The 21,773-nt window shown below is 48.4% G+C and overlaps 1 protein-coding gene across 1 annotated transcript in view; it reads left to right on the top strand.

Annotated features, from left to right (window-relative positions):
- The window catches only part of LOC147658894 (glomulin-like), a gene marked incomplete at its 3' end in the record, with an annotated part of 250,879 nt that overhangs the window by 5,308 nt on the left and 223,798 nt on the right, over positions 1-21,773 (top strand). The window contains exon 2 of the mRNA XM_086952048.1: positions 19,800-19,899. The remainder of the gene's footprint in view (positions 1-19,799; positions 19,900-21,773) is intronic.

Here is a 21,773-nt window from a genome sequence, read left to right as displayed (position 1 = left end):
ATGAACATCTCGCTATACCCTGATTTCACCTCCAAGGTACAGGAGGAGAGACGGCGATTCGTCCCCTACAAGCAGCAACTCAGGGACCTGGGGCTGGATTACGCCATGTTGTACCCGGCGCGGCTGCGCATCAACAGGCAGGGCCACTCGCACTTTTTCACAGATCCCAGAGAACTGCAAAAGTCCCTGAAGCAGTGGATGAAGGAGAGCCGAGGAGACCCGACGGAACCTGGAGAGGAACACACTGGCGAAGGAAAACTGGATGAGCAGGACTAAGGAGAGGAGGGGGCACGGAGGCGCTTCCCAGAGACACAGATACTCTGACCGATGTGGCGATCCCCACCGGGCGGTCCGGGAGGTGTCCACTCGAAGCGCGCCGCTGCGGCAGGCGGACTACTGCATTCGAGACTATGGGTGAGATCTGCACAAGCTGCATTGACACTACTGGGGGGCTGCACGCACCATCCTACTGTAAAGCTGGGCTGGGGGGGTCTCGGGGGACCTGACACATGGAAAGGTATAAGGAGGTCGGGGGGGGTGGGGGAGGCCAGTACTTGTCGGTAGGGTACTGCACTTACTACTCGTTGCTGCATTAGTATATGGGGGCGCTGGCAAGGAGCAGCTTATGGACATTGCACGTGAGGTCCGAACGGACGGTGGACGATAAAGGGCCCTTGTAGGCTACCTCTGCCCTTGTGCTTACAGTGCCTGAGGCTCTTCTTGAGCCTGGTCGGGGGTGTTTTGAATGGGATTGAAGGCGGGTGGGGGGGAGGGATGCAGGGAACTCGGTCACACCAGGTTGGGGTTGGTTGACTGTGGGAGGCGCGGGGTGAGGGGAGTTGTGGGTTCAGAAATGTTCGGGGGGGGGTCCAATCTGTGCTCTGAGATGTTGTGTGTCGTGGAGGGCGTAGGCGGCTGCTACGTGCTGTGGAAGGGTGGTAACCATAAGGGCTTTGACGCTGATGTGCTCTTTTAAGGACAATGGCTGATGCATCACACAGTGATTTACTAAATGATACAGAGACTCTCAAGGCCGTCACTTGGAACGTGAGGGGGTTAAATGACTACCGGAAACTCCGCAAGGTCCTCCAGTACCTACTCCGGCATCACATAGACCTGGCGCTACTGCAGGAAACGCACTTACCTGTCACCAGTAAGATGCTCACACATAGGGGACTACGGGGAAACACCACCTACGCAGGCTTCACCACACACGCGAGGGGGGTACTCACATGGGTTAACCCAAAGTCCAAGTTATCCCTCACACTACTGAAAGCGGACCCGGAAGGGAGGTTTGTGTTGAACAGGTGTGTAGGCAAGGGCCTCGACATCCTAGTCATGAACGTATATGGCCCGAACTATGACACCCCTGATTTCTATGCGGCAGTGGCGGACCACTGTGCTGAGTGCCCCACGGACAGAATGCTTTGGGGGGGAGACTTCAATTTCACATTTAGCGCAGAACTTGATAGGTCGGCGGGCCCCTCCCGGCGCCCAGCGGCGGCCGCGCTCCAGATGCAAGCTGAAATGGTGCGACTGGGTCTGGTGGATGTTTGGAGGGATAGGCACAACGACAAGGGGGGATACACACACTACTCCGCGTATCATAACATCCACACCAGGATAGATTACTGGCTGTCCTCACACACACACTGCTCCCCATGATCAGGGGTTGCAGGGTGCTTCCCCGCACCCTGTCGGACCACTCCCCAGTATTGCTAGTACTGGCGACTCCCAAGCAGAGGATACCCCCATTCACGTGGCGCTTCCCGCCTTATTCATTACTAGATGAGGCATTTAGGGCTGACCTGGGGGAGGACATCGACACCTTCTTCGCCACTAACGTAGGCTCAGTGGACAGCTTTGGGACAGTCTGGGAGGCATTCAAAGTATACGTCAGGGGGGTAGTCATGGCGAAACACTCCAGTGTCCTCAAAGCGATTAGAAGCAGGCTTAAGTATCTTGAGGGGCAGATTGCAGACTGCGAACGCCGACAGCTATTGGACTCGACGCCGCTTGGGGATGGGTCCTTGCAAGGCCTGCTGAAAGAGTTCCACGAGGAAGCTGATAGGGAGGTCAGACATCTAGGGAAGTATGCTACGGCGCGCTCGTATGGAGAGGGAGACCGGCCCGGAGCACTGCTAGCCAGGATAATGAAGGGCACCAGGCGTAGACAGACAGCCCCGGAACTACAAACTCCAGGGGGGGGGGAGGGTAACAACGGAGGACGACATTCTAGCGGAGTTTCGGAGGTTCTACGAGGACTTATACACCACCAAGGTCTCAGGGGTGGAAGACCAAATTGACAACTATTTAGACTACATCAAAATGCCGTTCCTCGAGAACTGGCAGAGGGAGTTCCTGATGTCACCTATACTCCGTGAGGAAATATCAGACGCGCTAGACACCATGAGATCCGAAAGTGCGCCCGGGGTTGATGGGCTGACAGTGGCATTCTATAAGGCGTACAAGGCCAAGCTATTGCCCTACCTCTCCACCCTCTTTGACGAGATATGCGAATACGGAGTAATGCCGCCCTCGATGAGAGAGGCACTCATCGTCACGATATTGAAGCCAGGCAAGCCCCCTGATCTTCCGGGTTCATACCGCCCTCTGTCCCTTCTAAACGTAGACGCTAAGCTTTACGCGAAGGTCCTGGCGACCAGACTGGCACTGGTGGCCCCGGAGCTAGTTGCCCCGGAGCAAGCAGGGTTTATCCCAGCTAGAAACCTCACTTACAACATCCGCACTGTCATGGGGGTCATGCAGCACACCAGACATGATACCAAAGCCATGGCGGTCTTCCTCGACATGGAGAAGGCCTTTGACTCCGTGGAGTGGCCATTCATGCGTAAGGTGCTAAAGAAGCTGGGGCTAGGGGAGCTCTTCCTCCAACTCCTGGGCGCGCTCTACCACATGCCCACGGCGAGGATCAGACTGGGGGACGCGGTCTCGAAGCCGATCACCATTACCAGGGGCACGAGGCAGGGCTGCCCCCTCTCCCCGCTACTGTACGCATTGGTGGCGGAACCACTGGCGTGTGCAATTCGGGAATACCACTCTTATGAAGCCATCAACTACCCTACCTACAAGATTGGCATTTCCACGTACGCGGACGACACCCTATTGTACGTCAGAGACCCGGCCAATAACCTATCTTCGGTCTTGAGGGAAGTGGTTAGGTTTGGCGCACTCTCGGGGCTAAAAGTCAACTGGCCAAAGTCAGTAGCCTTCCCGCTGACCCCAATCACCGAACCTTTCGAGATGGACTACCCGCTCCAATGGTCCACAGAGCCGGTAAGATATTTGGGCATTATGCTCCACACGGATCCCGACATTATGATGAGGGAGAACTACGGGGTAGCCTACAGTAAACTCGTAGACGACGTGGAGCTTTGGATTAAGCTTCCGCTGTCACTGTTGGGTAGAATAGCGGTGATGAAAATGGTTGTTCTCCCGAGATTTCTGTTTCTCTTCAATAATCTCCCGATGGTCCTCTCGAAAGCCTTCTTTGCGACCATGAACAAATTACTGATCAGACTGGCGTGGGCTGGAAAGCAACCAAGAGTGCAATGGAAGGTACTGCAATTGCCTTACGAGCAGGGGGGACTGGCTGCTCCTGACCTGGAGCGCTATTACAGGATTGCGCAGGCCTCCCATCTTCACACCTGGATTCATGGCGACCAGGACATTCCGCATGTGATCCTGGAGCGGCTGTTCGCGGACCCCACCCCACTTCCAGCTACCATCTGCGGTCCTATGGACCGCAGGGTGGGCGTGCTAGACTCCCTTCTGTCCACTAACCACGCCTGGCATTCTATATTGCAGCGACAAGACAAGGTGCTGATGTATGCACCCAACATGCCGATGCAGTGGGCGCTGTGGCTCCCAACATTGACGGAACCTGGTGTATACAAGGTCCTCAACGAACTAGGGGCACGTACCATGGGGGACCTCTTTGTGCAGGGTAGGGTTAAGACGTGGGAGCAGCTCGCGCACGGGGGGGAGCGTACCTCCTTGCTTCAACGCTTCCAGTATCATAGGGTGAGAAGCGCGCTGCTGGATCAGTTGGGCCCCGACTTGGAGGAACCTCCTGAAGTCCCGGAGCTGGCATACGTCATAGACACCGAGAACCCGAAGAAGCTGATTTCAAGGCTCTATAAGATAGGCCATGCGCACACGGCACTGCATTACACTAGGGCGCGCTTAGCCTGGCAGACTGATCTAGGGACCCAGATTGACGACGGCATGTGGGAGTACTGCTGTGCGGCCTCCAGGAGCATTTCCCTGAACGGGCGGCACCGCTTGATCCACTTTAAATTCTTGCAACGGGTGTACCACACACCGGAGCGATTGCACAGGTACGGCCTACGGGACACGCCACGCTGTGAGAGATGTCATGCCCAAGTGGCGGACTTCTTGCATTTAGCCTGGTGGTGCCCGGGAGTTCAGAAGTTCTGGACCTGCGTCTTTGCAGAACTTAGCAATATTGTGGAGCTGGACTTGGTACTTGACCCGGCCCTCGCTCTGATGGGTTACACGAGGAAGATACCTGTCTCAGTGAGAAAACTGGTGAGCATGGGCATGCTCCCAGCAAAACGGGTAGTGGCGCTATGCTGGATGAGGGGGCCCCTACCAACACTGAAGAGGTGGACCGGCGATATGCAGTACTGCAACACTCAGGCGGACGCATACAGCGAGCTCCTTCCGCCCCGAAGCCGGCCCAAGAACTTCTGGGGACTATACCAGGCTTATCTAACCTCTAGATTGGACGAGGATGGTTCTGCGGAGGGGGAGGGGGAAGATCAAGAGAGTGACCCACACACTTAGCCTAGATAACTCTGTCAGGGCTCTTCCCTACACTATAGTATCTCACGGGGCGGGAGATGCCACCCCACCCATGGCTGTGTGAGACAATAGGAGACACCCTCTAGATTGCTGGGAGGTAGCAGGTGGTACGAGCCAAAACACGTCACCGAGGCGCACACTAACACACACGAAGAGCACGAACAGGGGACCAGTTGTGGGATGGGGGGGGTTCATGGGTTGGGGTATTGGTTGGGAGAAAATGATAAAATTTACAGTTTTGTTCATATATGTACAGCGCACACCGCAACACAGATAGGACTGGCAGGCGGGGGTAGTCCTGCCTAGCCCGCACTGCTGCTGAGACCTGGGCTTGATCTGTATATCCTTCTGCTTGCTATCTGTATGTGTCATGGTTATGGCGAGGCGGCCCACTGCCGGCCCGAGATGGGTTGTAGGCGAATGGCTCTTTGCGCTTTGTAATGTGCCCTTATTTTTGCATGATAAACACAATAAAAAAAAAAAAAATTTTTTTAAATAAGGCTGCTCTGCCAAGGGGGGGCGTGGCCAACAGCCGAACATGGTGGACGTGAGCTAGGATCGCTCTGTCCACAATTCCCCTAAAATCCTGAAAAACACCCTACCCCTCACCTTCAACCTGTCGACTTGCGGTCCGCATTGTCGTTGACCGGTCGGCGGCGCTGGGGACCTCGGAACGCGACGCCGAGCTGTAACGCCGTATGCGGGAAGTGAGGCCTACAACCGAAGGAGCGACCGCGGCCCACATTACATTGGGAGGCGGACCGGAAGTGGCCCGCGCCCGGCTGAGTGGGGGTCCTTGTGGGCGGCGGAGCAACACGACATGACCCGGAGCCACCGCAGTGCGGCGGCTGCCCGCGGGCCGGCCTTACTGGCCCCTGCTGCGCGTGAAGTGCTTGTGAGATGGAGAACGGACCATCGGAGCTTGCCGGGGCCTGCCGGAGCGCCGGGACATTCGGCAGCTGAGCCCGGGAGCCCGGAGGGGTCTGGGGCGGCTGGGGCCTTGGATTGATGGAGAACCACTCGATCTCCATCTATCCGGACTTTACGCAAGCGGTCCAACGAGCCAGGGCGTCCTTCTGAGGAGTGAAAAGAACACTCAGGGAGCGCAATGTGAAATATGCCTTGTTCTACCCGGCACGTCTTAGAGTCATTCACGGCCGCAAGACTTATTTCTTCGACAATCCAGAGGAAGCTTCGGAGTGGCTGGAGGTGACCCTCACTCCACTGCAGTCCTTACGGGAAGAACAGGAACTGCCGGAAACACAGAGGTCCGACAGTCGGACGGCATCTCAGGACCGCCCTAGGCACCCGGTCACGGAGGGGCCTCAAGCTGATCGACCGGGCGAGGAGGAAGATGTCGGCCCGACAACAATAGCGCGACTGACTACTAACGCACTGGCGGAGCATGATGCGAACGTTGGGTCACCATCAGCAAGCCAGGCAAGTTCCCATACAGCGGCCTCTGACACGGAAGGCAGCCTGCAGTTATTTCCCCGAATCACGGCACAGATGGCGGCGGACATGTGACCATTATCCCAGCAGACGGCGATCTGGTAACGTAGCGGATGTTCTCCTTTGTTTAGAAGGGGGCCTGGGGGGTCTAGGACCTGGAACACTTACGACCATAGGGGACAATGGTTTCGAGACTTTTTGCAGCGAACTGTTGTGCACATTTGTCTGGGCTCACGCCCCCAGGCTTAGACACGGTTCTAGAATGCTCATACCCATGTTGGGTATTATAGTTTGGTCCTCTGTGGTTTTAGAGGGGGACCTGCAAGTTGGGGTAATGTATGCATACGTAGCACTGAAAATGTCCATTATGTGGTTGATACTGTTGTGGACAATGGTTTTGGATCGTGATGAGGGTATCTGGGGTAATGGCATCCCCTAATGATTATATGGTCTGCACTTGGAATGTACAGGGATTGGGCTCGGTACACAAACGGCACAGGGTTCTAGCACAATTACATAGGAGACAGGTACACATAGCATATCTCCAGGAGACGCACTTAAACGACTCGGAGGGTGCTAAAATGCTACGAAAATGGAAGGGCCAGCTCTACGCCACAAAGTTCTCTGCGTTCTCCCGGGGGGCGGCCATTTGGATTAGAAACACGGTTCCGTTTAAGCTCATTGAATCTAGGGTAGACAAGGAGGGCCGATATGCGCTTGCTAAAGGGCTGTTGAACGGTGTGTGTGTAGTACTTGGATGTTTGTATGCTCCGAATGTGGACCAGTCGCAGTTTTTTGTGGAGCTTGGTAGGGTGTTAGCGGATTGGGTGGAGTATAACTGGATTATAGGTGGGGACTTTAACGCGGTGTTAGACCTCACGCTGTACAGATCACATCCCCCTCTACATGCAACTGAAAGTTGGAAGCAGGCAGAAGCGCTGGCACAGTGGGCAGAGGGGTGGGAACTAGTTGATGCCTGGCAGGCACTTAATACATCAAATAGGGAATAACATTCTACTCCCCACCGCACAAATTACACACTAGGATAGACCGTATCTTTTGCTCCAAGACACTCACGTCGTCAATCGTGAAGGTACAACACATGGGGAAGACGCTGTCGGATCACAACCCGGTGGAATTATCACTACAATGGGGAAGATTACCCACTCCTATACCGACATGGCGACTCTCCCCGAGTCTTCTAGAAGACTCGGTCTTTAAGTCCACACTACTAGACGTCGCCACGCATTACTTTAATGAGAATACGGGCACGGCAAGTTCCAGACAGGTCGAATGGGACGCCTTTAAGGCTACCATACGCAGAGTGGCCATGGGTACCAAAGTGGGCGTCAAGCACCTGGTAATGGGAAAGTTGCGGGCAGTGGAGGACAGTCTGGCGGTGCTGGAAAACGAGGCCGCAGGCACGGACGGCGCCCTCACGCAACTGCAGGAGGCTAACATACAACATGCGGAACTCTTGGAGGAACTAAGAGTGCTAGACCATAGGAGTACACCGCACGACAGCACGCACAGGCGGATAGAGCGGGTGCGCTTTTGGCACATCTGACAAGGGACGCCCCAGCAGTCACCCCTATTATGGAGGTACAGGATACCTCCGGGGAGCTGATTCAGGATCAGCGGGAGATTAATACGGTATTCTGGCATTATTATGCTACTTTATATGGCCCACACGCTCCACTCTCGGAACTGCCGTTTGAGGAATTTTTCTCCGATATCTGTGTTCCTCAGTTGAGTGCAGCGCACAGTGCAGAATTAGCGAAGCCCATTACAACTGCAGAAATTAGAATGGCCATTCGGGCTTTGCCGAGAAACAAGGCACCCGGGACAGACGGGCTCCCGGCGGAATTTTACCTGACATATATAGACTTGCTGGCCCCCCGCCTTCATGCGTTATACGGTGAAGCACTGGAGAGGGGCGAACTGCCTGACACGACACTGCAGGCCCTAGTTGTCTCCCTTCTGAAACCAGGGAGAGACGCCCTACAACTAGACAACTACAGACCACTGTCACTTCTGAGCACTGACTCCAAAATCCTCAGTAAGATACTAGCGATGCGCCTATCCCAGCACGTCCCGGAAATGGTACACCCCGATCAGTGTGGGTTTGTGCCGGGTAGGAGTACGGCTCTGAACCTATGGAGACTCGGCCAACTAATGTCTCCGGACGCAGAGGGTGGTGACACCGAGGGTTGTGTCTCACTGGACCTCAGACAGGCCTTTGATTCACTCAGGTGGGACTACATGTTTGCAGTCCTGACCAGATTTGGGTTCCCTGCTGAATTCATAGCCTGGGTGTCCCTGCTGTACCGGAAACCCATGGCACGGGTTCGAACCAACAAATGCATCTCAGATCGGATTGAGATAGCGAGGGGTACGAGGCAGGGATGCCCGCTCTCGCCCTTGCTGTTCATAATTGCTCTAGAGCCCTTACTACTGAAAGCGCGATCGGTGGCGACCACGGTGGGGATAACTAGGCTTCATACTCACCATGTCATATCGGCGTATGCCGACGACATACTACTGTTCCTCAAGGATATAAATAGCCCAGTGACACCATTGCCGCGGATCTTTGCGGATTTCCGCGAGTTGTCGGGCCTCGCCATCAACGAGACGAAGTCGTACGGGTTTGGCTTCCGGGGCCCGGTGGCAGGAACACATATCCAGTTCCAGCCGCACTGCTTTCAGGTAGCACCTGTGACCTTTAAGTACCTGGGCAACCAGATATACCGACAGTCACAAGATCTGATGAACGGTAACCTGGGAAGAGCCCTGACCAACCTAACCAAACAGGTGCAATTCTGGAATACCCTGCCATTGTCGGTGGCAGGCAGAGTGGCTATCTCAAAGATGGTGGTGCTGCCACGACTGTTGTATTTCTTTGCGAATTTGCCAATCTTAGTCCCTATGCCCTTCTTTAAGAAACTAAATACTCTGCTAGTTAAGCTGGTGTGGGGGAAGGGCAGAAGACGCATAAGCATGGCCAAACTACAGCTTCCCACGGATAAGGGCGGCTTAGGAGTGCCTGACTTGTTCGCCTACGGCTATGCGTGCCAACTACAGTGGCTAGCATATTGGCTAGCAGGCCCCCAACTTACAGGAACTGAGCATGACGGAGGCGGATAGAAGCCGGGGAGTGATGCATCAATTATTGCTACCAGGGAGCAGTGCGCCAGCTACGACTCCACCCCTTCTTAAACTGGCTCTCGCGTACCGGAAGAGAGCGGTCAGGTACACCAATAGACGTTCGAGTTATGCACCCTCGATACCACTGCTGGGCCTCCCACTGGGGACAGGACCATTAACGGAGCGGAGACTGCGGGCATGGCAAGATGCGGGAGTGGTGCAAATCGGAGATTTTTTCTCGGATAACAGGCTATTGCCGTACGCGGAGTTCGCCAGGCTCCATCGAACGCCGAGAGCACTATTTCTGCAACATGCACAACTGACTCATTACATAGGCACTCACTGGCTGGAGGATGGAGCGGAGCCCGTCACCAACACGCTGATTACTATGCAGTACCTTATGGGAACGGGTAGTCATTTAACAAAATGGCTGACTGCTGGAATACGAGAGGGCAGGGCTGACCCCTACAGCCTCTGAGGTTACACTGGGAGGTAGATATGGGAAGAGTGTTGAGCGACAAGGAATGGGGGCTGGTACTGAGACTGCCAAGGAAAGTGTCCCGAAACCCTAAGTTTAAATTCATACAATTAATGATCGTACATAGGGCATACCTGACTCCAAACAAGATACACGTAATGTTCCCGGAAGCAGCTGACAACTGCCCCAGATGCCAACAGGAAGATGCAGGCATAATGCACATGTTCTGGGATTGCCATAAGCTGGGACACTACTGGGGTACGATACACCACGTTTTGACTGACATAGCGCCAGGTAGACCTTACACGTCCGCTTCTAATTGTGCACTGGGCCTAGGCTACAAAGAGAAAAAGAGAAATGTGGATACCAGATTCGTGGACTTGGTACTGTTATTAGCGAAGAGGGCGGTGGCGATGAGGTGGAAGTCGGCTAGGGCCCCGGAAGTAGAGACCTGGAGTGGGGAGGCGATCAGGTGGGGCAAAGCTGAGGGACAGGATCTACATAGGGAAGAGCGCAGAGGACTCAGGAAACATCCCATCTCAATAGAATGGAATGCTTTACTTCTAGCATTTGAACAGGGCGTACAAGACCATGGGGACTAGAACGAGGCTACTGCCCGACGCAGGGGAACAACATGCAAGCGAACGGACATGCCCAAGAACCGAGATGCAGACCTAGATGACACAATCGGTTGTAATTGTATGTCGTATACATGGGGACCGATATTCCCGTCAGATGCCAACTGAAACATAGAGATTGAAACAAAACCACCATAGAACTGATTTGAGGATTGAGTAAGTGCTGGGGAGGGGAGGGATAGGGGGAGAATGTATGGGAGTTGAGGGTTATTACTATTAGCAGAAAATGGAAAAAGATAATCCTGGTTTACATTTTGAGTTGTACGTCACGATGCTGAGACGCACTAAACGGAAGATTGTACTGTACTGAGTGACCTTTTTTTTGACAATAAAGAAATTTTTTTTAAAAAAAGGCTGCTCTGCCAAGTAGTGAGAGTGGTAGTAATCTCCAATGTTGACTATCGCTTTTAAGTCATAGTATGGGGCCCTGAAGGTTATTTGTGTGGAATAACACCAGATCTGTCCTAGATAGTGGAATCCAACCCTCACCATATGTACCTTGCATTGGGGTGGTAGATTTAGCTTCTTGTCATGGAGAATAAATACAATGGATTTAGACCAGTTAATGGTTTAGCCAGAGTATTTACCACAATTAGTGAAAATGTCTACTATTCTGCAGATGGAGGATTGTGGAGCGGCAACATATAATAGGATATCATCTGCATAGATAGATATCCTATCCTCCCATTCCGCTGTCCATCACAGGCCATGGATCAACGGGTCCATACACACCCAGGCAGCCAACGGTTCAAAGATTAGGTCAAAAATAAGGGGCGAGAGAGGACATTCATGCTCAGTTCCATGCTACAGGGGGAACACCCAAGAAGTCCAATCATTTTCAACCACCTGAGCCAAATTTTTAGAATAAAGAAGTTTCAGCCAGGACCGAAACCTAGGACCGAAGTCTATGTGCTCTAGGAGGGCAAAGAGGTACAACCATTCAATGGTATCAAAGGCCATACATGCATCAAGCGACGGGACTACTGCGTCTTCTTGAATTTTGTCAACACAACCCAACACTCCATGTCACAAATTAATGGCCATATTTCTAGCAGGCATAAAGCTGGATTGATCAGGATGTACTAATTTAGTTATGATTTGTAGAAGCCAAGATGCGAGGAGCTTAGCTACAATTGTTGTTTCTGCGTTGATAATCAAGATTGGTCTTTAGGAGATATATTGATCTGGCAGTTGACCCTGTTTGTGTATTACTACTATGGAAGCAAGTCTTTGATCTTTTGGGAGAGTACTTTTTATTCAGTTGTCCGTATACATTTTTAACAAGTGAGGAGCTACATTAGATGCAGTAAGTTTATCCAGCTCTATTGGGAGACCGTTGGGTCCCATCGCCTTGCCCGATTGGATATTTCTATTCTCCTGCTCGACTTCGTCCTCCATGGGATCACGCTTCAAGAGAGACCTGTCCTCCACAAAGACATTCAGAAGGGGTGGATCAGCTAGTAGTTCATGAAAGTTTGTTGTCGTTGTGTTTGCAGGGATATAGAGATGGGCATAGTAATTCGAGAAACCATCAGTGATATCTTGAGGATCCCTCAGGAGTTCCCCCATCTGTCGTGCAAATGTCAGCTGCCCAGCGGTTCACTCTCTCATATCTGTCTGTCTAACCATGCTAGTAGTTTCCCCACTTTGTCACCTGTTTCGTACACACAATGTCGCACAGACACAATGTCTTTCCTTAGCTGCCTCTGTCCCTAAATCTCTATACTCCCATTGTTTGAGGTCCAAAATATGTCTAGCATCCACAGTCTCTTCCACTATCAGCTTAGCTTCAAGGTCTAAAAGGTCACCTTCAAGCTTCTCTACTGCTGCCCTTTTTAGGTCTCGCCTAGAGCGCACCGGCCATGTGCTGCTCTTGGAGAGGGCCTCTTGGCATTGCTACATCTTTTCTTGAAGCTCGTGCGTGTGGTGCTCACACGCTACTGGGCTTTGCGTGCATCTTTATAAAAAGACAGCACTCAATTGGACAAAGGTGGGTGCATGTCCCACCTTTGTATCCGCCTACGGCTTGCGAGCAGCAGCGCCATCTGTTTTCAATTATTGTGCCCGCGTCTCGTGCTCGTGTTAATTGTAAACAGTTGGCGGTCGCGCTTTCACTTTTTCTGCCTAGATGCCGCACTTGTCTCTCTTTGTGACCCCACGCCCTATTACCTTTGCTCACTCAACAGTCTTGTGTCTATTTCTCGTCCCCATCTCTTCCTTCCTCACTCATAACCGATCTCTTTCTAAACTTGTAGTATGTATTCCTCTTTTGGTTTCAGTAGCACTTGTTCCTCACTCGCCCTCCTCCTCTGCTGTTCACATCTCTCTTACCCTTGACCCCTCACCCCTGTCCTTTCACAGCAGCTCTCCCCTCACTCGCCATCTCTTCCTATTATGTTCTTTGAAGCCCAAAGTCACTGTATGCGTTCCTTGTAGCCATTCTCTCTCTCCTCCTCCACCGCCTCCCCCCCCCAGTCTCACCCCTCTCCATCTTTATACAAATGGGTTTCTTTTTTATCCTCGCTGACCATGCCCTCCCCCCCCCCCGGCAGTCACCACTCTTTCCCATCCTCCTCCAAGGCCCCTCACGGTCCCTACTCGCTTCCTCTGGTCAGTTTCTTCCTATGGTCTTCTCTCTGCTCCTTTCTTCCAGTCCCTTTCTCCTTCTGCCTTCTTGCACCTCCTCGTGGGCCTCTGTTCTCCCTTCAGCGTAGTGCCCCACCCTCTCCCTCGTCTCACGGCCTTGCTTCGGTCTGTCACTCGCGCTCTATTCTCTTGGTGCTTCTACGCATCTCTCGACCCTCCTCAGTAACTTCCACCCATCCTCCTCTCCCTCCCTCTTTTGCCTCCCACTCTTGTATCTACATCTCTGCTCCTTCGCACCAGCCACACACTCTTCACCTCAGCTTAGCGCTCCCCTTTACCCGTCACCCTCCACCGTCCTCCAATCACATAGCCTCTTCTTTCTACCTACCTTCTTCCCATCCCTCCTTCCGAATTGCACATTTGGCTGTATTTTCAAATATGGGATTCGTACATACATTTCCGTGGTATACTCTACATTTCAAAGTTTTGTGATGATAACCGGCATGCCAATTATATCCGATATGCCGGTTATCATGCAGAGTCTTGTACCTCTTGCTCCGTAAAGGCCACACATCAGGAACCATTTATTAAGAAGCTCTTTGGAGAAGGAGCCACCTTTGGACTCGTGTTTTGTTATATATATTTGAAACTAGGAATCGTAGGCCTATTTTTTGATCTGAGATCTCACTATATTTGCCCACTTTTGATTTGAAAGTTATCGCGTTTTGGAATTATATACCTTCTCCTTATGCACTATATACTGATTCCTAAGCAGGAGGTCTCTGAGCCCTGACGATGTTCCTTCTGGCTCTGGGAATGAAACCCATTGGCTGTGTGCCAGGTTTTATGACTAACGTAATAAAAGAAGTAATTTTGGAACGAATATTGGCCTGATTGATTGACTCCACATCGAGTGCACCTTCCTTACTCTTGATCGCTTTTGCTATTATCTGCACCCACGGACGGCGGGTGCTGGAAGTGATTGCACCACCTGTAAATTGACTGAACATATGGATTTGATGTGCTTAACCTCGGTCTGCTGTTTGCCTTTTTGCTGTTAATACATACATACATACACCCAAACACCCCCTGGAACTCCCATCAATCGAGAATCTCTCTCGTCTAAACACTGGGTCCTCCCAGGCTGCAAACCCCCAGTCATTAACCACCATCAGTTGCGTGGCCCAGTTGTACTTTCCTATATCTGAGAGTCCAGTCCCACCATCATACACTCCTCGCATCTATTTCGGTAGGGCTATATGTGGGGGATTCGTGTTCATAGAAGAAGATGGAGACTCCGTCTTATGGAAAAATTCCACGGATATACAATATGGAGTATTTTGGAGTGCGTAAAGCATCCCGGGGCAGTGTTCTCATCTTGAACATTGCCGCCCTTCCCATGAGGGAGAGCGGCAATTCCCTACAGTGTTGCGTTCTAAGATAGGGACCAAATTAGAATGGTAAAAAAGGTGGGGGTCCACAATGACATTCCCCCAAGTACTTGAAGCATGGACAGTAGGACATCTCTGGGCAAGGTGGGTTCAGGGCCCGTAATCAAATGCATGAGGGACTTATCCCAAACGATGGATTAAACCCAGATCTGTAACTGGGGGTGAATGTTTTGCCATTGTGCAACATTACGTCCATCATCTTGTGTGTTTTCCTGTTAGTTCGCCCCTTGGTCCTCATCTGATCTGTTCAAGAAGGTTAGCTGGCAACTCTTGGCATCTCAATGACTTCCATAATAAACCCCTGGGGATTAGATCAAGCGCAGCCTTAAGATCTACAACGGCTACGTATGAATGTCCCTTTCTTAAGTCTACGTATTTCCAACATAAACAACAAAATCTAAAGACCTGATCTATGGTACTGGTCTTAAGTCTGAACCCTGCTTGAAATTTTGAAAAAATATTGTTTTCCTCAGACCACGTGTTTATACGATTTAAAATGTGCCGTGCAATTTTTTTTGTAAATTATCAATTAAACTGATTGGGCGATAGTTTACTGGGCCATAACGATTGCCCTTTTTAAAAATGTCCGCCCCTTTCCATGTTTATGGGATTTCTGCGCCCGCTACTATGGCATTACATAAGTAGTTAATGTAGGGGCCCCATACACTGATTTAGTGCTTGAATAGATCTCCCGGGATTTTGTCCGGTCCGGGCGCTTTCCCTGATTTAACTAGATTGATAGCCAATATAGTTTCATGTAAATCAAAAACTAACTTTGCTTTGCTTGGACTAATTAATAGCTCTTCGTTAGATAAGGCCCTACCACTCTCTGGTGCTTCAAACAGCCTTGTAAAGTGATCAACCCAAGTAGCTGTATCGAGATAGATGTCTTTTACTTCCTTCCCTGTTTTATTTCCTTTGGCCACAAGCCTCCAGAAGCCCATTGTGTCCTTATTTTTTGCGGCCATAAGCAGTTCGGACCAAATTTCATCGTCCCATGATAACTTCACCTTTTTCAATGTTTTTCTATACTTAAGCCTAGCATCTTTTATATTAGTGCTATTACCCTTTTTTATGGGTTGTAATAATTCTGACTTGGCGGCACTCCTTGTCGTACCAAGAGTTTCCTCCACTGCTAAGGGTTTTTACATCTCCACTAGTCTTTTTTGCCATTTTGGTTACCAACGGAACCAATTCTATCAAAAATGCTTGTGTAATTCTAGGAATGTATCTCCCCCTAAAGTGGAGGTTAAATGTATGTCAAAGGTTTCAGCAAATATTTTATAAATATTTGCCAAAATCTCGCCATGACCTAAAATATGTTCCCATTTTAGGGAACGACGGTTATTACTGACTATGATATCATCGGAGCTCATATCTACTGTCTCATTGTTCTGCATTGTAGCGGGGAGAAGTCGACCATGGAACGACAAATAGAGCGGACGATGGTCTCTCTCTATCCTCAGAATTACTTTTAAATCTATTATGTACAACCAAACATCTAGTGATATCATTATATAATCGATTTTGCTCCGAGAATTACCCCTACAGAATGTATGGGCCTTTGGTGAGTCTGAAGGTAGGCGACCATTACATGCTCTCAGACCATACTCAACTGTCAACCTCATAATCTGAACCGCTAACACTGTACACGGTACTGTGTTAGTATTATCCAGTATGGGAATGTTATTAGCACTATCTTCTTCTTCAAAAATTGTAGCAAGCCCTATAATAGGTTCATAGTTACTATTTAGATCACCACCTTTTATAATGCCTGTTTTTACATCCAATAGATTTAATATAGAGTCCAACTGATCTATTATCGGTGACTCTTTCGAGGCTGGGCCGGGTCTGTTGTAAACATTGAATAGGTGGAGCACCCTTCTATCCTTGTTTGTTGTTTTCACTCCAAGTAGATCATGTGAGTTTGTGCACAATTGGGTAATTCCTATGTCAAGGGTTACTTTTACCCATATCACAAGCCCTCCCGAGGGCCTCCCTCTTGCTGATGGAATTGCATCCACATGAAATGTTTATACCCTATTCTGTGTGGGGCCTCTAAGGCCCAAGTCTCCTGTAGAAAACAGATATCGCTTTTTTCGATATATTCATTCCAATCTGGATCACTAACATTCCTGGCAAGTCCCGCTATATTCCATGAGATAAGACTTGGCTCTAGTGAATTACTCACTCTCGTGGATACCTTGGGTTCAACTGGTTGATTAGAAATTACTTTGAAGAACCCCTTTACCAATAGAACTTCATCTGTCAGCCTCGGTATGACAGACTGGATTCCAAATCCATTTCCTCCAAGATCCCTATCCTTTAGTTCTTTTATATCACCTTGGATCTTAATAATCCGGGCATAGGTTTGTTCCCTTGGCTCACTCGCTTCAAATGTTGCGGTTGTATTTTCTTTGGAGTTTCTGTGGATTGTAGTCAATCAACAGCCTCCAAAGAAGTTAATTCTCAATATCTGTTTGCCATGGGTAGGCATAGAAAGTAGTCCTAGTCAAAGCCAGTATTCTTGACTGGTCTATAAAAATAACCCAAAGGTAGAGCATGGATGCCAGTGCTCTGTACCAATGTCTCCTCATGTGCTGTCAACAAATTACGTACCATATAAGGATGCCTAAAATTTATAACAATGCAGTCTCCTTGTATGTCTTTTGGAGAATCACCCACCCACCCTACTCTATGAACCATTATTATGTCATTCATTTTTCGGGGGTTACATTTTTTGAATTTAGATAACCAATCCACAGATGTATTCCTAAGATTTTGCCAGGATTCTTTTTGTTCCCTTTGCTGAGATGGGACACCGGCTAATATCAAAACGTATGGACAAGCAGCAGGAGGTCGTTTTAAAACATCCACATTTGGAATTAAGTCAGTCCCTCTTGGGCTGTACACTGTCACCCTGGTACTGCCCCTATTTAAATGATCTGTATTTGCTTCAATTCGGGGATCACTGTTCCTATGCTCGTTACCCGCGTCTCTTGATTCTACTCTGCACCCTGCGGTTTCACCACTTTTTACTGTGTCAATTCTAGCTTGTTTTGGAAACTGTTAAACACGACTAACATTCTTACTACTTGTGAGTGCATTTTTGGATTAGACTAGTAGTTTTGTCCCTTCCTTAAGGGATTTGTTACCATTCCCAATTCAGGTGCCTAGTTGATCTATAGCCAGATTTAACTGATCTATTTACTATCCAATGCCCTCAGTTTAGAGCCCATACAATCATTAATTTGGGTCTGCATGTAACTTAGTGCAGTTTTTAAAATATCCACTACATTTTTTTCAATTGCCCCAACGTCCTCGTTAGATGAAGCTGAACAAGGAGGGTAATCAATCTCAATTTGTGTACCAACAGTCTCACATAAAGTCACCTCACTTTCTTGGTCAACTATGTTCCCTTTAGTTGTACTAGCTATTCCCCTTGCTTTATTTTTTCTCACCATTTCTTTTTTCCCTCTGCACCTGCTTTGATTTCCCTTTTGGCATTCCCACCTGTTTTGGGACTATTAGCCTTGTTGATATACCAGGTGTCCTGGTTCCATTTAATTTAGGGGGCACCAGGATACTTGGTGTAGATTCTGCTACAGGACTATTTTGGTCAATTGGGGAAATTGAAATTCGACCTCTTATCTTTGGTTGCATTATGTTAGTTGATGCTGGTGAGCTAGATTGTCTGTATGTCGGCAGCCTAGATGGATCGAGTGACAATCTTCTCTCTGCTAGTTCAATTTTGTCAAAAGGGATTCTGCTCTTATTATAAAGGCATCAAGGGTGCCTGCAGCACCCTTCAGCTTGCTCATAGTTGCTTTAGAACTTATTATAAGAAATGCACCCACACTAGTAAAAATAATAGTGGAATGGTAACTGTTATAGTAACTGGTACAATACAACAAATAAAGCTTAGCCTTTTACTCCTTTCGTCCACCTAAAATTAAACCACAGTTTGCTTACCCCAAAGAAGTATATATAATGGATCTTAGAGGGATGGCCCAGTCCAGTCTTATGCAGTCGTGTACGGGCGCAGACGTGCCCGCCCTTGGCCCGTGCACGCCCGCGTGCGTCCCGCGCTGCAGGAGCTCTTGAACGATTTTCAAGCGTGACCTGGCGCTTCCCTGTGACGCGAGTTGGAAGCGCCACGCAGGGAGCGCTGGGGCTTGTAGTCCTCTGCTCGCGTTGGAAATAGCTGGCCGCAGGGGGGATGCGAGGGCAGGCACAAGAGTTGTGGTCCCCTCAGACCGGTAGCAGGAAGGCAAAGTTCCTAAACATGTGGCAGAACCCACAAGTTTCTGTTGCCCATATTAGCCACATACATAAAAATCTATCTTTTTTGTTTATGTACAACTTTGAGTGAGTTTATCATAGAACAAAATCCACACATAACAGCTGCAATGTGCAGTGAATGATTCATGAATATGAGTATAAGTTACATCCATAAAGTACAAGTGGTAGATGAGAAGCCATAGGATGGAAAACCCCACATTGTGCATTACTTTGCTGAATCCCCAAAACAGCCACCCCCCGCCCCCCAACTTCTTTTCACTTCGTAATCAGACCAGATGTGTAACTTCTTATTATCTGTCCTAACTATTTTCATGCAGATCTGTTCTTTGATTGCCTATTCCTGGACATCTGTCTCCACCTAGGATTTAGTTTAAGGGGCTGTGAGCAGATCCAGTAAACAGCAATACTGTGTTTCGCCAGTACCAGTCCCACAGAGGTAAATGTATACTGCAACTTAGAGGCCCGGAGGTTTAGCAATGAGATTTTCTCTATCAATAACCTACACAATTATATATCTGAGTAACTAAGAATATACATTATTTATGCAAAACGTGTTTATAAACTATCCATTTATCACATGTTATCAATTGGAATATATATGTAACGTATATCACTGAAAGTCTTTAAATGTTAAACAAATATCTATTTTATATTTGATTTCGACCAACTGTATCTGTTAATATTCCACTCATTTGGAAACCTTATCTTAATTTCTTGACTGCTTTATAAGCTTATTAAATCTTTTTAAAGCATGTCTTTGCCTAAATATTCAATTATATACCTGGTTATGAACATTGTTTATGTATTTTGCAAATCACTCCTGAAATGTAAAGCCCACTGATACCCAAATTGCTTTATTACTGTCTATAAAAAAGCATACCATTTTGCTTCTCAATACAGGTCCTACAAGAACCTGATCAAGACCTTTGTGACAAAATGTGGGTTTGGACATAACCAGAATAAGCAAAATAATCATGTTTTTGCTTTGTCAGTAACGTAGGTAAGAATCTAATTTGAACCTAATTTGATTTTCTCTTCAGGTTACAAACTGATAGAATTACTGCTTCAAACTTGACAGTTTTCGGTGTGTTGACCACTATAGCTCCTGGTGGTGCTGTCTAATCCTGTCTGTTTATTGTGCAGAGATCCAAACTATACATGTATACCCAGTAATCCTGTAAGGAACTCAAGGTCTAATATAAACATAAAAGACTGTGTTCCCATACGAAAAAAATACATCTGTATTATTTCTAACGGAAAATAAAATGATCCACAATATTGTTGATCATAGAATGAGAAGTATTTTCAACAAAAGCCCACAAGTACGCAAAATAAGTGTCTCAATTTTTTTTATTTCGAGTTAGATATTGGCAATTTTTTTTTTGAAAGAGCACAGGGAATATGTGTAGGAAGTGAAAGTGAAGCATTTTTGGAGTTTGGGCTACCGGAATGGGTTAACAATTACTATTTACTATCAGCTAGGGTTGAAATGTGAATGGGTGGAAGCAGAGGAGCTTAATTGTTAGCCGGTAAAGTTTTCTGAAAGTTGAGGGGTTCGATTCTCTCAGACTACCAGCTTGACTATCTCGAATATGGGTACCCTTCTACCAGGATAACCACCTCATCTGCAAAATCGTGTATTGGAAAAGGCTCTGCGAGTGTAGTCAGATGATGTCAGGCAACATTGGGTGGTTCTTCAGGTGTTACTTGTTGACTGGTTATCAATTATCTGGGATTATAGTGAGTGTAAGTTGAGTGAGGTGCTAAGTTTGGGGAAGGCAAGCCTCTCCGCTAAATTGTGGTTCATGCTATTTTTTTTTTTTCCCCTATTTCATTCATCCCCAGAATGCATGATTGGAGAGCATGTTTTTCTCACTTGGTAACAGGTTCAAATATTGGTTGTCGTATCATTTGAATTGTCATTTATAGGATTAAGTGTAGTTAAAGGTTTGGTCAAAGTGAGCACTTGAGCCTTCCATTACATACATTAAAGTTTGATTCCCCTTTGAGTAAGCTGTGAAGATCAAATTGCAGTGTTTTAGAAATCACACTGGCTACTGGTTGAGCACAACAATGTAAATAGTCTCATACTTGCATTCAAAAGTACTGTTTGAGTCTCTTCAGGCACAGTGTGGTTATTCTGTGGAATATGTCCCTTTAATATATGTCAAACGTATATTCCTACTGCATTCCAGGTAGCTGATTGCATCCCTTGAGCTTTGAGGCGGAAACTGCAGTAATGTGACCTAAATAAAGAAGAGTAAGGACACTGTTTCGAAGGGAGACAAGATGGGGAGGGCTATTAAGCAGTGTCGGAGGCTAAGCCTAGCTTCAGATTCTGTTAGTATCCTTTTGTGTCTGCCTACTAGAGACATCCAAGATAAATGTGTGCCACACCTTTTTAAGTGCAATGGCTCCCCAGTTTCCACTATCTTCATTGACTCACTTTCATATTACTCCCCAGTTTTGGATCACACCCACTCTCCAATTCTGTCGCTGTGCACTTTATTGTGCCAAATTAGTTTTAAAATAAACATCCTGTCTCAATTTCATCTTCTCTACACATGCCATGCAGTTCTTTCCTTCCGGTAGCCAGCTGGTATTATTATCACCCCTTGCTATTAACTTATGCTTCGGACATGGCTATTTTCTGTACCTCTAAAATGTGCAACTTTTTTCCTCACCACTGTAGGAAGGTTGATATCTGACTACATGGTTACCCCAACTTTTTGCCTAGTGTTTAGCTGGTTTTCGACTTAGTTGACCTGGGATCCTGCTAATCAGGGCCCCAGGCTATCTGCTCTCACTGTAAAAAAGACTCCATGTACTTTAGGTACCTCTCCAATTGGATATTGGGTCACCTTATGAGCCCCT

Source organism: Lissotriton vulgaris, unplaced genomic scaffold (genome assembly GCF_964263255.1).
Source record: "Lissotriton vulgaris unplaced genomic scaffold, aLisVul1.2 SCAFFOLD_1988, whole genome shotgun sequence".
NCBI classification, from domain to species: Eukaryota; Metazoa; Chordata; class Amphibia; order Caudata; family Salamandridae; genus Lissotriton; species Lissotriton vulgaris.
The sequence above is the reverse complement of the archived record's forward strand: the minus strand, read 5'-3'. Positions and strand labels throughout refer to the sequence as shown.